At 42.8% G+C, this 14,856-nt stretch overlaps 1 protein-coding gene across 1 annotated transcript in view; it reads left to right on the top strand.

The window, feature by feature from the left end:
• The window catches only part of LOC149747274 (uncharacterized), a 215,502-nt gene that overhangs the window by 41,486 nt on the left and 159,160 nt on the right, over positions 1 to 14,856 (top strand). The window contains exon 5 of the mRNA XM_089897354.1: positions 1,678 to 1,753. The gene's annotated coding sequence lies outside the window, so the exon portion shown is untranslated. The remainder of the gene's footprint in view (positions 1 to 1,677; positions 1,754 to 14,856) is intronic.

Here is a 14,856-nt window from a genome sequence, read left to right as displayed (position 1 = left end):
GAATGCCGCTTCCAAAGGCCTTTAGCCAGTTCTGTCTAGAAAAAGACACCATTTTCCTCATTAAGAATATATTCCCACAACGGTGAGACAGTTTTGTGGGGAAATTATTCAAATGACTTAATGAAGGAGGCTTGCCCCGGGGACTCAGACTTTGGTGTGACCCAGACATCTAAGGAGGGTCATGTTGCTTTCCGAGGATGTAGACAACGATTTCTTTGTACTGACTGTGGACTCAAGACACTGTGTTACTGTGGATTATCTTTAACATCCCACCCCAAATATGCAGCTCTACATTAGAAGAAAAACTTAGCGGAAACCACAATTTTGGCTCTCCCTACAGTGCTTCTGAGGAAGAAGGGTGCGCTTCGGCATTCCCAAAGCTTGCTTTGTGGGCGAACCCACCTGCTTCCCTGCATGGAAAACTCTGCCCTGCAGTGAGCGGCCTGTCCTCCCTTGCTGCCACTGTGCCTGGTATGTGGGAGGTGCTCAGATATTTCCTGAATGAACAAACCTATTTGAACTATGCCTTTGTCTTCATTTTCAGTTTCTTTTGACAAGAAATTGTTTACCATGTAGATGTCTTCAGGAATTTCGGCTCTGAGTCTGACATTACCTTCTGTGTGAACACACCGCATTATGTTCTTTCTTCAGATGAAGGTGGTGGTGTTTGAGTATTGATTCCAACACCTGCTTTTACAATGGTGTTTATACTCCAGATAACACCTATTCAGAGAGTAAAGGGATCAGCTACTAATTCTGTAGAAACGACCCTTGGTTTGCTAAATGCTTGTGGGAATCATAAAAGGTTCTTAGATTTAATCCCACTTACTTTGTTCTTAGGTCCTTGGGAGCTTTTTGTCTTGTTTAGTAGTCTGGGATTGAATATTAATAGATTCTTCCTTGTCTTTAACCTGACCCTGTTTTATAGCTGAAAAAACAAGGGCAACCTTGTTTCCTGTAAGTCAACAACAAAAGTAATAACATTATTATTCATTGTGTGATGGGTACTGCCCTGAGTTCTTTTATTGATTACCCTGTTTAATAGTCTCAACAACTCCGTGACCACTATTTTGTAGATGATGAAACGGAGGCAGAGCCAGAATGTGGCTGAGTGGCCCCAGGTCTGCTTGTAGCGCTCAACACATGCTGTACTGCCAATTGGCATGGGTCACTGTCCAGGCCAGGGGCTCTCAAACTGCCTGCATATTGGAATCACCCTTAGGGCTATAAAAGCACTCCATGTCCAGGTACCCCCTCCCCCGCTCATGTTTTTATTTACTTGGTCTAGGATCTCAGGTGAAGGTGCTGTGCGTTCAGGATTGAGAACCTTTGAGCCAGAGCAGTGGTTCTTAAAATCTGGTCCCCAGAACAGCGGCATCAGCATCACCTGGGCACTTGTTAGAAGTAGAACTTCTTAGGTCCCACCCAAGCCTACTGAGTTGAAACTCTAGGGTGGAGGTCTAGCCGTCAGTGTTTTAAGAAGCTCTCTGTGATTCTTTTTTCCTTAAATTGTAAAATACATAAAGTTCATCCTCGTAACCACTGTTGCGTGTACAGTTCAGTAGTGTTAAGTATATTCACATTGTGGGGAAGTAGATCTCCAGAACCTTCTCATCTTGCAAACCTGAAACTCTATACCTATTAAACGGTTCTCCTTTCCTCTCTTCCCCTCCCCAGCCCCTGGTAACCACCAGTTTACCTCTGTCTCTGTGAATTTGGCTCCTTTGGATACCTCGTATAAGTGGAACTCCAGGTGAGTGTTGTGGACACACAAGTTTGAGAACCCCGCACTCCAAAATTCGATTTGGCTTATCTCCCTTTAGACTCCTGCCCACACCATTCGTATCAACCATACTGTGAATCTCAAACACACCTTGAGCGTGCACTGTCTTCCCAGTTCTGCCTCTGCCCCCTTGTTGTCCTGTGTCACTCGTCAAGTTGCTGAACTTCCCTGAGCTAGTTCTCTCATCTCTATAAAGGAAGTAACTGAACTTGCAGAGTCTGGTAGAAGTTAAATGATTAGACACATGTGAAAGTATTTTGTAAGCTATCAGGTGGTATACTAATGAAATATTAAGTATAGAAATATCTTTTTAAAGTTTAGTTTTTGTTTTTATTGAAGTTATACAAGCTTGATTTTTAAAGGGTTATGTACTTCCACAAGGCCTCTCATCCCCTTTATGGTGTTGTGCCCTCCCTGCCCTCCAATTTCTTATTTGGTATTTACCTTATACTGTGTAAACAGGATTCACAGGTATGCTATATAGTATAGTTTGATTACTTTAACTTTCCTGCACACAGATTTTTCTTGGATTTAATAATTGTCTTGTTTTTAAAAATTTTGTGCCCTTATCACTAAGTTAGCCACAAACAGCCTTCCATGTGAATCTCCTCCCAATATCTTAGGTATTTTATCAATTTTATCTTCTTGACATTATCTCACCTGGAGTCTTAGGCACTGCACCTGTCTAGACCATATCCTCTCCAGGCCTGCTGTGTACCATGCCTTGAGATGGACTCTTCCTTCAACACCATTCTGGGGATTTCTCTTATCTTGCTTCTCTATGGGCTTCCCTGTTTTCCACATTCCATATTCCCTTCTTTCTTGGTTTATTCCCTTATTTTGGCATGTTAGTTTCTGCTGTATATTTATATTTACCGTACAGTCTGGTTGGTGTAGAGTTCTAGACTGGCAGTCTCTGAACCTCAGAATAGTGAAGGATTTGCTCATTGCCTCCAGGCTTCCGGTGTTAGTGGTGATAAATCTAAGACCTTCTGATTCCCCGTTCTCGTCAGGTGAACGATCTTTCTTACTTTTTCTCTCGGACTCCTAGTTCTTCACGATAATGTTCCTTGGTGGGGAGGGTCTATTTTCATGTATTGTGCTGAGATCTGAATGGGCATTTTCAGGCTGGAAACTCATCTCTTTCATTTTTAGGAATTTTCTTGACGTCTGTCATTACTGACTTTTCCCCCTCTTTTCTCTGTTCTTTCCTTCTGAAATTCCTGTTAGGTGTTGACTGACTTACACTGTTGACTGTGATCTTTACTCCTGTTTTCCACCTCTATCTTTAAGCTGTTTTCTTAGAATATTTCCTCAACTTTACTTTCTAATCTTTCTATTAAATTTTTTATGTTTGTTATCATGTTTTTATTTTCTGATAGTTCTTTTTTTTGGTTTGTTCTTCTCTGGATGCTTCTATTTTATAGAGTCTTGTTTTTTTATAAGAGTATTCTCTTAGCTCTCTGAGGAGATAATTATACTTTCTTTTTTTCTTTTTCTTTTTTTTTCTTTTTGAAGCTTTCTTTTTCTCATGATTTTTATTAACTTGCTTTTTTCCCTGTTTGTTTCTGTCTTTCATATTAGATACTTTCTTTATGTGGCTGATGATCCTTGAGTGTCAGTTCATGTTTAAGAATGGGGCTTCATAAATTGGAAGATATATGGCTTCTTTGGGTCTGCTACGTCAATTGCCATTTTCAAATTGATTTCCAGCTTTAAAAAGTTTAAAATTTAAATCTCTCTCCTAGTGGATTTATGCCTTTAAAAAGCAGTAACTGTTGTATTGGGGGATTAGGAGAGAGAGGAACTAAATATGTGTGTCTGTCCACTGTCTTTAACTGGAAGTCAATATAGAAGTCTTAAAAATCCAGGGCAGGATTTGTAGCGTTGGTATTTGGTCAGACACATACCTGCAGTGGTGAGCCTTAGCTGGTGTTCTTTTATTTTTAAGGCGTGGTATATATTTAGATTGCCTCAGTAGAGATCTTGGCTTTCTTGTTAACTCTGCAGCAGCTGCCTCTTTTTCTTGGTTAAAGGCTTTCATTTCAGATGTAAAATACCAATAAATTTATAAATAATTGGGCTTTGAGATAAAAAATAAGAATCCTTAAAAAAAATCCTTATTGATGTTTCTAAAAGCAATTTTCTGAGGGTAAGCATCTAATTCTTAGATTAAAATGCAGCTGACACATTAAGCCTTCTTACATGAAAAGCCCAATAATAGGCTTTAATGCCGTTTGTCCTTGACCACCCACAAAGGGCACTGCCGCAGGCCAGAGGGATTGGACATAAATATGGCATGGGGAGTGAGGCTGTGTTTGTGACTTTGATCCCTAGTAGATGCTTCAACAAAGCATTCAAGCTCGGATCGTCAGAGAGTAGGTAAAAAACTAACCTTAATTCTGATAGCAGGTCTCTGCAAAAATTAAGCAGGTTTGGGGAGGGCAGTGCGGTTCTTTTAATATAGGCCAACTGACCTTGGGTTATTGGGTTATCTCCTGATGTGCCCCTTGTGGTGATAAATTCAGTTTCTTTCTGTCCTCTCTGAACATTGGGCGTGTCCTCTGGCAGATAGATACCCATGCTTCCTTCCCGCTTACTGGGGCACAGCCCCTCAGAGGAATGCCTTGGTCATTGGGTGATAACTGAGATGGTAGTTCCTGGCCTGGTGGTGATTAGATAACAGAAGTTCTTTTCAGAAGACTTGCAGCTCTGCACAGCAGCAACTCTTCAATAGCTATAACTTCACCACTGGGAAAGGAAAGGAAAACCTCTCTGCTTCCATGCTGATTGCTGTGGAAGCTTGCCCAAGATCCTTTTTTTGTGTGCAGAACTGTGTGCAAAACTGAGAAATTGCTTTCTACTTAAAATATTGGCCTTTTATTACTCTATCAACCTTTGGGGAAATCAGATTCACAGTTTACCTAAGTTTAGAAAGTCAGTTACTCACTCTTACTGTTAAAGCCACCAACAATCTAGGGGTAATTTTAGTTACTGTCTTGAGGTTGAATTAAAATAATAGGAGCACGGTACTGTAGATCTTCCTTGTTAGTTGTTGAGTTTTTTAAAAAAGCTAAATATAAATAAATTATGAATTCTTGTCAGTTAGGAAGGGACCCTTTTTGTTAAATTAGAAACTCCTCTCTCTATATTTCTGTGTCCTTCTCCCTTAATATATATACAGTAGCAAAATGACCTCCTGGCGCTGTGTCTGTTACTTCACAGGCAGAGACCAGAGTTTTTAGTGCTAAGAGGGAAACTTGCAAATGATGACAAGTTAGCTGACCAATGTCCAGCCTGAGTTTTCTGAGTTTTGTCACCCTCGTTGATTATCAGCATTGCTGCCTCTGCCACGCTTCCACTTTTAAAGCTCTAGCCCAAGCATGAGCAGAATATTTCCTTGGTTACTCTCAGCTTAATTGAAGCAGCCTGAGTTTTCTATTTTCTGCATTCTGAGGGTCAGCAATGGAAACTAAACCTCTTTTTTTTTTTTAAATTAAAAGGAGAGCTACGACTGTTGTTTGCCGAAACTGCCAGCTTCTGGTCTTGCTGGAGCTACTTCACTCCCAGGGCTTAAAGCCCCAGCTCTGTGCAGTATTTATAGGTTCCTGAGTAAAGAACCGAGGAAGAAGCAAATATGCATAGCTTCCAAGTGATTTACATGATACGCCCTGTGGCATTTTATCATTTAAAATTTCCTTCTGTTGCCAACATGATTTTGGCGCTTAGTATGTGATAATTATGATTTGTATTCTTTAGCAAACGTCTATTGGCAGAGGTTTATCACATACGTACGTTACAGTGTAATGTGTACCGTCAGAAGTGCTATCGAGAAATGAAGGGTTAAAGTTATGAGACAGATAGTTTTGTGATTCAAAAAATGTGTGAGGCAGACTATAGCTTTGTCATTTGTGCTTTGAGATTGCCATGAATAGACCCCTCATCTGGTTGAGAATTTTAACTACCCAGTTTCTCTATGGGAAAAATTGCTCTTCAGACAGAGTGTGAATGAAATATCCTGTCCATTGTGGGACTCCTCATGCTCTTGGAGGGAGATGAGAAGAAAGGGTAGCATTTATGGCATTTGGCTGTTTCGCTGAAAGGGGGGTGTGTTCCTCCAGCTGCAGCTGTGGTGGCTGCTGGGAGGACAGTGAGACAAGGGTGTCTAAAGAGGGTCTAAGATCAGGTACTTGGTGAGGGTTTTCTGAGGTCGCTGGCTTTTCACGTGAGACCCCAGTATCTGATGCCTTTTGTGAAGGCCACGGTTATAACCTTGTTTGAGAGATTTACTGTTGGGTCCATAATGAGGACAAGCTGGCCATGCGTCTGTTGAAAGAAGTTGGGTCTCGCCTGCAGGGTGAGCTGCTTTAGCTCGTCCATCACCCAGCTTCTTGTGGGGCATCTCTGATCAGAAGCTGGGGCAGAAGTTAGGTGGTGGGGTTGGTGGGGCTACTGTCTCCCACTTGGGAATTTTTGGAACCTTCTTTGGTGATATGGTGTGTAAGAGCCCATGTTTAGAATTAGACAAAACAGATCTGGTTGTATATCCTAGCATCTTGGCTGAGACCATGGGCAAGTTACTTCACCTTTCGAAACCCCAGTTTTCTCATCTGTAAAATGGGAATGTTGTTTGCTTCAGGGTTATTTTAAGGATTAAATGAGATTTTATATATATATATATATATATATTTTTTTTTTAGTACTAATTATAATACATTAATATATTTATTATTAAATATATAAAATATATGAGCTTTCTATGTTAATATATAAATTTTTATATCTATCTTACATATATATATGTGCACAGAGACATGTACACTCTATACACATACAGTAGCACCTGGCACATAGTAAGTGCTAAATATGCAGAGGATGTTATTATCACACCATTATGTATTATTATGCTGTAATTATGCTCAGACATTGTGGTGTGCTGGGTACCGTATGGTGCCCCCCTGGCTCCCTTCCTCCCAGATGCAACAGTGCTCACTGTGGGGAAGTGGGAAAGATGCTAGGCTTTGCTGAAATTGCACCCAGATTCGAATTTGCTTTTTTTAGTTCTTATTCTTCTGACTCTTAAGCTTTTGCCTTTTCTTAATGTTCAGCATGTTCTCTTAAAGTATTAACTATTAAGATGGGCATGACAGCTCTCTGGGCAGGGAACATAGGCTGCCCCGGCACGGGCAAAGTGGCTTTATAAAGACGTTGTCTCTTCATCCGCTTTTTAAGGTTTACTTTTCCCTCCACTAAGGGAGAATTTGTTTATAAAACAGTTTATTAGGCAGCCGTTAGTTTTTCTACTCTTTGTCAGTGATTTGACCCTTGGGCAGCAAGAGGTAGCTGGTATTTGCAGTTGGACGAGATAAAATTCCTGTTGAAGTCAGACCAATTTATCCATTAGCTCCTGCAGAAGCGTGGTGGGCAGAAGCAGTTTCTTCTTCCCTTTTTTGAAATACAGAATTGAAGGGCCCACTGTATGATGTGACTAGGACCCTAACAGGGAACTATAGTTACGGGGCAGTAGCACATAGACCTTGAATGTATCTCTCATTTTACTCATTTATTCTCACTTTGGAAAAGTATTTCATGTGTAATATAGGGGTACTAGCTATACTTATAAGGGTCTAGATTATGTTGATGTTTTTCAGGATTATTAAAAAAAGTTGTTCAGAAAAGTTGAGGTCCACAAGAAATAACATTGGCAGAATTAACCTGAGACTTAATAGCTGATTTACTAGAAGGTGGCTTCTGTTATGTTCAGTGATTTTATGTAATTGAGCTCCAGTCCTTTATTACCTTTGCTACTGAGGGACCAAGAATCTAAAATGTTTCTTGTGTGACTTTTTCGGCAGGTGAGGAGGGCTGGTTCGAATAGTAAAGATTATGAGAACAATACCTTCCATTTTTCCTGAACTTCCTTCTGGGAATGAGAAGCCAGGAAGCCTAGGAAAGTTTTTCACTAGTTTTTATGGCACCTTTCCCTTGGAAGGTTCACAGTTTGCAGTGCTTTGCCAGTACGAAACTGTTTTGGGAAATGTGACCAGACATTCCTAGAAGGTCAGCAAAAGACCTTTAATACATGTCATGGAGAAGATTAGCCACTGTTGCTGCCACTGTGGCACACTAGGTGCTGGGTGCCGTCTTGCGGCCTTGTCACACCAGCCGCCCCCAGTGGGGATCACCCCAGCTACTTCGGAGGGGATAGGAAGCCTCTGGGAGGTTCAGCTCAGGTTGCATAATAGTGACTGAGTCAGCCTTGATTCCAGGGCCATCCCATTGCAAAGTGCACACTTTTAACTACCATGTTTTACTTTATTGCCTCCTAGCTTGGAAAAAAAAGTACCGCCTCCAAAATCTGGGTTCTTTCTGCTATGCCATGTTGCCCCATTCCCTGGTATCCTTACTGTTCATCCCTTACCAAAAAAAAAAAAAAAAAGGCTTCCGATTCACACACCATTTACTATAGGCACCTCAGGCAGGGCTTATAGCCCTCACTTCTTTGGGACAAAGAAATACCACCTCAGTACGTTGTAGATTATTTCCCCCTATTTATGTAGGGGAAAAGTAATCATAGGAACATAAATATAAGTTTGTGTGTTGGTCTTTTTAAACCAACTTTTACACCTAGTAAAGGTTTAGGAAAATGAGGCTAGGGGTTATGAATCCTAGCATATGGATGGCAGTGATGGGAGATCTGATGGGGGGTGGGTTTGGTCTGAGTCAAGGAAGAGCATTCAGGCAGCTGCAGGCCCTGGAGAGGAGATAGCAAGGGATCCTCATGGCTCCCTCTGGCTCACAAATAATGTTATTTTGTTTTCTCCTATATTTGTTCCTTTGTTCATTTGTTCATTCCTTTCTTCATTGAAGCATTCAAGCACTCACCAGGCGTTATTGAGTGGCTACTGAAGCTCTTTGCAGTGCTATGTAAGAACTAAAGGTGTGAGAAATTTATCTGCCTCCTCTTAATGGGAGAAAAAGGAAATTTGGAAGAAATAGAAATATGTATATTCTGCTGTTTAAAAATATTGCTCTTGGGACCTCCCTGGTGGCGCAGTGGCTAAGAATCCGCCTGCCAACGCAGGGGACACAGGTTCGAGCCCTGGTCCGGGAGGATCCCTCATGCCGCGGAGCAGCTAAGTCCGTGCGCTACAACTACTGAGCCTGCACTCTAGAGCCCGCGAGCCACAGCTACTGAGCCCGTGCGCCACGACTACTGAAGCCCGAGCGCCTAGAGCCCATGTTTCACAACAAGGAGAAGCCACCGCAATGAGAAGCCCGCGCACCGCAACGAAGAGTAGCCCCTGCTCGCCACAACTAAAGAAAGCCCGCGCACAGCAACGAAGACCCAACGCAGCCAAAAATAAATAAATAAATTTATAAAAAAAAGTATTGCTCTTGTAGCGCCAGTTGCTTTTTGCTCATAAAAATAGGGTGTTTGATATATTATAGAAATACGATGGTTGAGGCAAGAATGTGTAAAGAATCATAAGGTTCTATCCCACCTGCTTGTTTTTCCTACTGAGTTAGACAAATGTTCCGAGACCTTTCCCCACACCTGAAGGGTGGCATGTGAATAAAATGGGGATGCAGAACATTTTGTCATTTCCTGAAAACAGACATTTAAATATAAAACGTAATGCAATTAAGAGATTCAGTAACTTTATAAATTAATATTTCTGGAAAGTCTGAAATCCAGGGAATGTTTGAAGTAGGAAAGAATGTTTTCTTCCTTCTTTTTGCCCTTGTGGAAAAAGGAAGTTTTGAAGCATCTGAATTAAGTGTGTGTATCTATTTTTCATAAAGCCCACATTATGATGTGTCTAAAACAAGAATCCACAATGCCTCTTGGGACCAGGCAGGTAAAATAAATTTGCAAAGTGGGTTTGGTATTAAATAAAGTAGCAGAGGCTGGGCTCTGTGACACACGGGAGAGCTGTGTGCCCCTTATGGAAGGCGCAGAGGCTGCTGGAACTCGGTCCATGTTGCCAGGTGGCAGCCTAGGTCGTGGGGGATGAGGGGCCAGATCTCCCAGTTTTCATAGAAATCCAGAGTTTTAAGTAACTGATAGAAAACTTGAACAACACCAACGCCACGTGGCTCAAACAGAACCTGCCTGTGGTTCGCACTGGGCTCGTAGGTCACCACTGTGAACCCTTTTGGTTTTGTAGCACTAGGATATATTGTGTATAACCCTGAGGGCTCACAAAATAATTACCTTGGTGTTTTACATTTAAAATAAAAGTTTCAAGCATTAATTACAAAATTTCCAGTTGAATTTGATTTGAAATGTCTCCTTTTATTATGAGTTTAGCTTTAACATGTAGCATAGTGCTTTGCACGTAGCGTAGTAGGCCTTTAATAAAGATTTGTTAAACTGAACTTAATGCTAAGGAGTTTAATAAGCCATCGCCTTCCAGTTTCTAAGAATCGGTGAGAAATTTGAGAACAGAGGAAGCTGTCAACAGAATAAAAGAAAGAAAATTAATGTGTTTTTTGCTTGTAGCATCCTCCACAAGCAAATAGAGAAAGCATCTGTTTTCAAAAATGAAGGAGCTATTGTAAAGGTTAAGATACAAAAAAGAGGAGGGCAAACTCATTGAATACCACTTTTGCAGTGTGAGTCTTTGCTCAGTCTTATTTTCTAAGCCATCACTTCTCTGGTTTGACTTCTTTCGATGTTTTATTTTTGTCATTCTCTTGCTCTTCTCAAAGCCAAAGGTTGTCAGAATTTTCCCACTTCTGTCCATGTGTTCTTGGTGGCAGATAAGAACTGAAGCAGAAAAAAGATACACTGAAAGGATATCCAGCAGTTACCAAGGAAGCTACGTTGCCAGAACCACAGCCAAAACCACAACATAGAGCAGTGACACCATGTGCTGTGAACACCCCAGTGAGGCCTTGGATGTAGGGTTACTGCTGTGCCACTCAGCTCCATTCTCCTCTTCCCTGTCGCCTTGTGTCACTCGCTCCAGATTCAGGGTCCTGGGTGGGAGCACCTGATTGTCTAGGGCTTGGTGCATGCACTAGGTGCCAGGGGTGCGAGGGGGTGATGGTCTTCCTTCCCAGCATCTCTGATGGGGTGGGCTCCCCTCCCACCTGTGCTCACTTATTGAGGAGGACACCCCAACATAGGAGACGCAGCTGTTGGACACCAGTGTGTGTTAACTTTTTTTTTTTTTTTTTTTTTTTTGTGGTACGCGGACCTCTCACCATTGTGGCCTCTCCCGTTGCGGAGCACAGGCTCCGGACGTGCAGGCTCAGCGGCCATGGCTCACGGGCCCAGCCGCTCCGCGGCATTTGGGATCTTCCCGGACCGGGGCACGAACCCGTGTCCCCTGCATCGGCAGGCGGACTCCCAACCACTGCGCCACCAGGGAAGCCCAGTGTGTGTTAACTTTTAAATCACTCCCAGAGGAAGAGGATGGAGACATTGAACCTTCCTAGAAACAAAGGAGTCAGATGCCCTATCATTCCTAGGACCTGACACCTTGTGGTAGAATGGAGGGTTCAGAGAGGTTAAGTGACTTGCCTGGGACATTCAATGGTAGAGTTGGGTTAGATTTTAACCCTTTTGTACCCGACTCCCAAACCCAGGGACGTCTTTGGGTGCAAGATTGTTGCGTTCCTTCTACATTTTAACATCATGTCGGATGACAGGTTATTGTGCTTGGCCCAAGGCTTGGTGTGGCACAGGGCCCTGGGTGGTGCCTGTTTCTCTTTCAGACCGAGCCCCTCTGGTCCCCTGTAGCTCTTCCCCTGGTGAGGTGTGGTGTCAGACCTGGCCTGGGAGCCCTGGGAGCCGTCACCTGTGCACCTCTGGCACTTAGAGGTGGATTGTCAGTGCCTTCGTTCCAAAGGATACGCAAGTGCAATCAGAAACCCTGCACCTGTGGATCCTTGTAATTTAAACCCTCAGTCACTGAAGGACGGATTGCATAGGAAACGAGTTCCATAAAAAGAGTCTCTTATGTAAGAGGATTTAACATGGTTTTCAGTATCATGGTATTTTAGCGAGGTTCATTTTAACTGTGGTGTAATACATTCCTTTAATTGAATTAGCAGCCTCTTGGCATTATTTTGTTTCAGTAGTCACAAGACTGCTTAGCCTGCGTGTACAGAATGCCCTTCCTATGGGCACAGTCTGGGAGTATGGCAACTCCAGTCTCCCATCTGGCCAGAGAATGATGGGGTCAAAAGCATTGATCATCAGGGGCTGATCGAGAGGCCCAGGTGGCCCACCACATGCTCTTAGGTGCCCCATAGTGCCTGATAGAAGCTGGCATCTGCTGAGCTGCTTACAGCTCATGAGTGAGATTACTGCTCTGACGTTCTCAAGGCGGATGGTGGATGCTGGAAATGAGTTGGTGAAGCTGCCAGGAACTCTGCCGCTGAGGTTTTCTTTTGACAGGAAGTGCTAGAGCTCACCTAGTAAGGGCCACAGCAGTGAGCAGATCAGAGGAGGAAAGTGTGTTTTGAAGGTGGAGCCCTGGGAATCATAGGCAGATGCACAGGGAAAGGGGGACCCAGAGAAAACGCTCCTGTCCCTTGACAGTATGGAGATGATGTTTAGGCTGTGATTTAAAAGAGATGTGACTTTGAGTAGTGGTTACCAGAGGGGTTTGGGGGGAGGGTCAAATGGGCAAAGGGAGTCAACTGTAAGGTGATGAATGGAAACTAAACTTTTGGTGGTGAGCACGCTATAGTGTGTACGGCAGTCGAAATAAAATGTTGTACATGTGAAACTTTATAATGTTGTAAACCAGTGTTACCTCAATTAAAAAATAGAGAGGTTTAACTTTGTTCTTCCAGCCTCTGCAGCAGTGTTTTTCAAAGTGTGGTCTTCCACATGTGTACATGGCGGGGTATAGGGTGCTGGGTGTGTGTATGCGTGTGTGTACCTGTGCATGAGGCGTGCATGCAGGGAGTGTTAGGGGAAATGTAGATTCCTGAGCCCCATACCAGACCCACCAAAACATAGTTTATGGATATAGAGGCTGGAATCTGCATTTTAGTCAGACACCTGGACTTCTGTGCACATCTGAGTCCCAGAATCTCTGATCTAGAAAGTGGTAATTTCATTCATTCATTTGGGTGAGGGTGAGTTGGACTGGGGAGAGGCTGGGACTTGAAAAAGGAAAGAAAAGAAAGGGTGGGCCTCAGACTTATTTGTTAATCTGAAAGAAAGAAATGCATGTGAACTAGGGTGGGTTTTTCTGATCCCAGATGAGGAAATGCTCTCTGGTGGCTTGGAGATGTCACTGCAGTCTCTCCTTCCTTGTTTTGCCTGGTTGTGGAGTGATGAGCAAACTTCTGGAGTCCTTAGTGGCGGGGTGCGGCGGGGGGCATCTGAAATATTAGTGAGCGGAGACCAACTAGTGAGCCTGGAAACCGTTTGTGGTATTATTTCCAGTTTCACTTATTCCAAAAGCAAAATGTTTCTCTCTCTTGCATTCTTCTGCCTTTCAGTTTAGCTGATAACTCAGTTCTTCCTCCATCAGTGGAGAGTTGAATCGTCAAGAAGCATTTGAAGCGCCACATGGATTTCTAGTTTGTTTTAGGTTGACCCTTCGTTAAAGTCAGGGTCTGACATCAGTATCTTGGTAGCTGCTTTAAATCTCTCGGTGTTTGAAGATGAAGGATTTGTTACTTGTGAAGGGCATTAGGCAACTACCAAAAAAACTGGCAGAAATGTGACCAACTGAGCACAGCTCATTCCTAGAATGTCAGAAAGATCGAGGGTTTAAGCTGGACGGAACCCCAGAAATCCTCTAATCTAGCAGCAGGGTCTGGCTCCAGGTGGCTTGTGTTCTGTCCTAGCTCTGCCAGTTGATACAAACTTCACGCCTCAGTTTCCCCAGCCGTCAAATGGGGGTGGTGACGCTTGCTTCTTTGTGTTGTGATGGGATTACAGTGAGCCGATGTACGCAAAATGCTTGACTAGTGTCCAGCGCGCCGTGAACACTCACAGGCCATAGCACAGGTGAAAAAATAGACCCAGAGAAATTTTGATTTGCCTGAGGTCATAAACTTAGTTCAAGTTTCAGAAACCAGGCCTTTTTACTCCTAGTCTTATTTTATTCCTATTGACTGTTCCAGTTCACTGGTTCTTAAACTATGATTTAAAAGTTTATATCTGCCCAATATAAGCACTAAAATGTATGATGTGCTGCTTAGCTCAGAGACTATTCTTGAATAACGAGGTGTGATTATAACATAAAAACACACAGCAGGCCTCTTGTATCCCAATGATTGTGGTCCCTTGCCAAATAATGCAACCTTTGAACATGACTGTTAGGAAGACTGTGTAGCTGGATACAGAAACTATATGTGGACTCTGATCACACCTGGGTGAAACATGATATGAAGTGTGGGAGGAAATTCATGAAAATGATGTGTAAAGGGAATGGGACTACTGGGTCAAAGAGTATGATGCTTTTTTTTTTTTTTTTTGCGGTATGTGGGCCTCTCACTGTTGTGGCCTCTCCCATTGCGGAGCACAGGCTCCGAACGTGCAGGCTCAGCGGCCATGGCTCACGGACCCAGCCCCTCCGCGACATGTGGGATCTTCCGGGACCGGGGCACGAACCCGTGTGCTCTGCATTGGCAGGCAGAATGTCAACCACTGCGCCACCAGGGAAGCCCGATGCTTTTTTTTTTTTTTTAAGTATTTTTATGTTGTTACCATTTAAAAAATTGATGTATAGCTAATTTACAACACTGTGCTAGTTTCAGGTGTACAGCAAAATGACTCATATATATATATATATTTATATTTATATATATTTCTTTTTCAGATTCTTTTCCATTATAGGTTATTACAAGATACCAAATACAGTTCCCTGCACCACACAGCAAGTTCCTGACGCTTATCTATTTTATATATAGCAGTGTGCACATGTCAATCCCAAACTCCCAGTCTATCCCCCCTGCCCTTACCCACTTTGGTAACCACAAGTTTGCCCTCCAAATCTGTGAGTCTATTTCTGTTTTGTAAATAAGTTCATTTGTATCATTTTTTTAGATTCCACATATGAGATCATATGATATTTGTCTTTCTCTGTCTGACTTAC

This window comes from Delphinapterus leucas, chromosome 16, assembly GCF_059928025.1.
Source record: "Delphinapterus leucas isolate spDelLeu-1000000601 "Yukka" chromosome 16, BTC_Dleu_Yukka2, whole genome shotgun sequence".
In the NCBI taxonomy this organism is placed as follows: Eukaryota; Metazoa; Chordata; class Mammalia; order Artiodactyla; family Monodontidae; genus Delphinapterus; species Delphinapterus leucas.
Note: the sequence above shows the minus strand (reverse complement) of the source record. Positions and strands in the feature narration are given on the sequence as shown.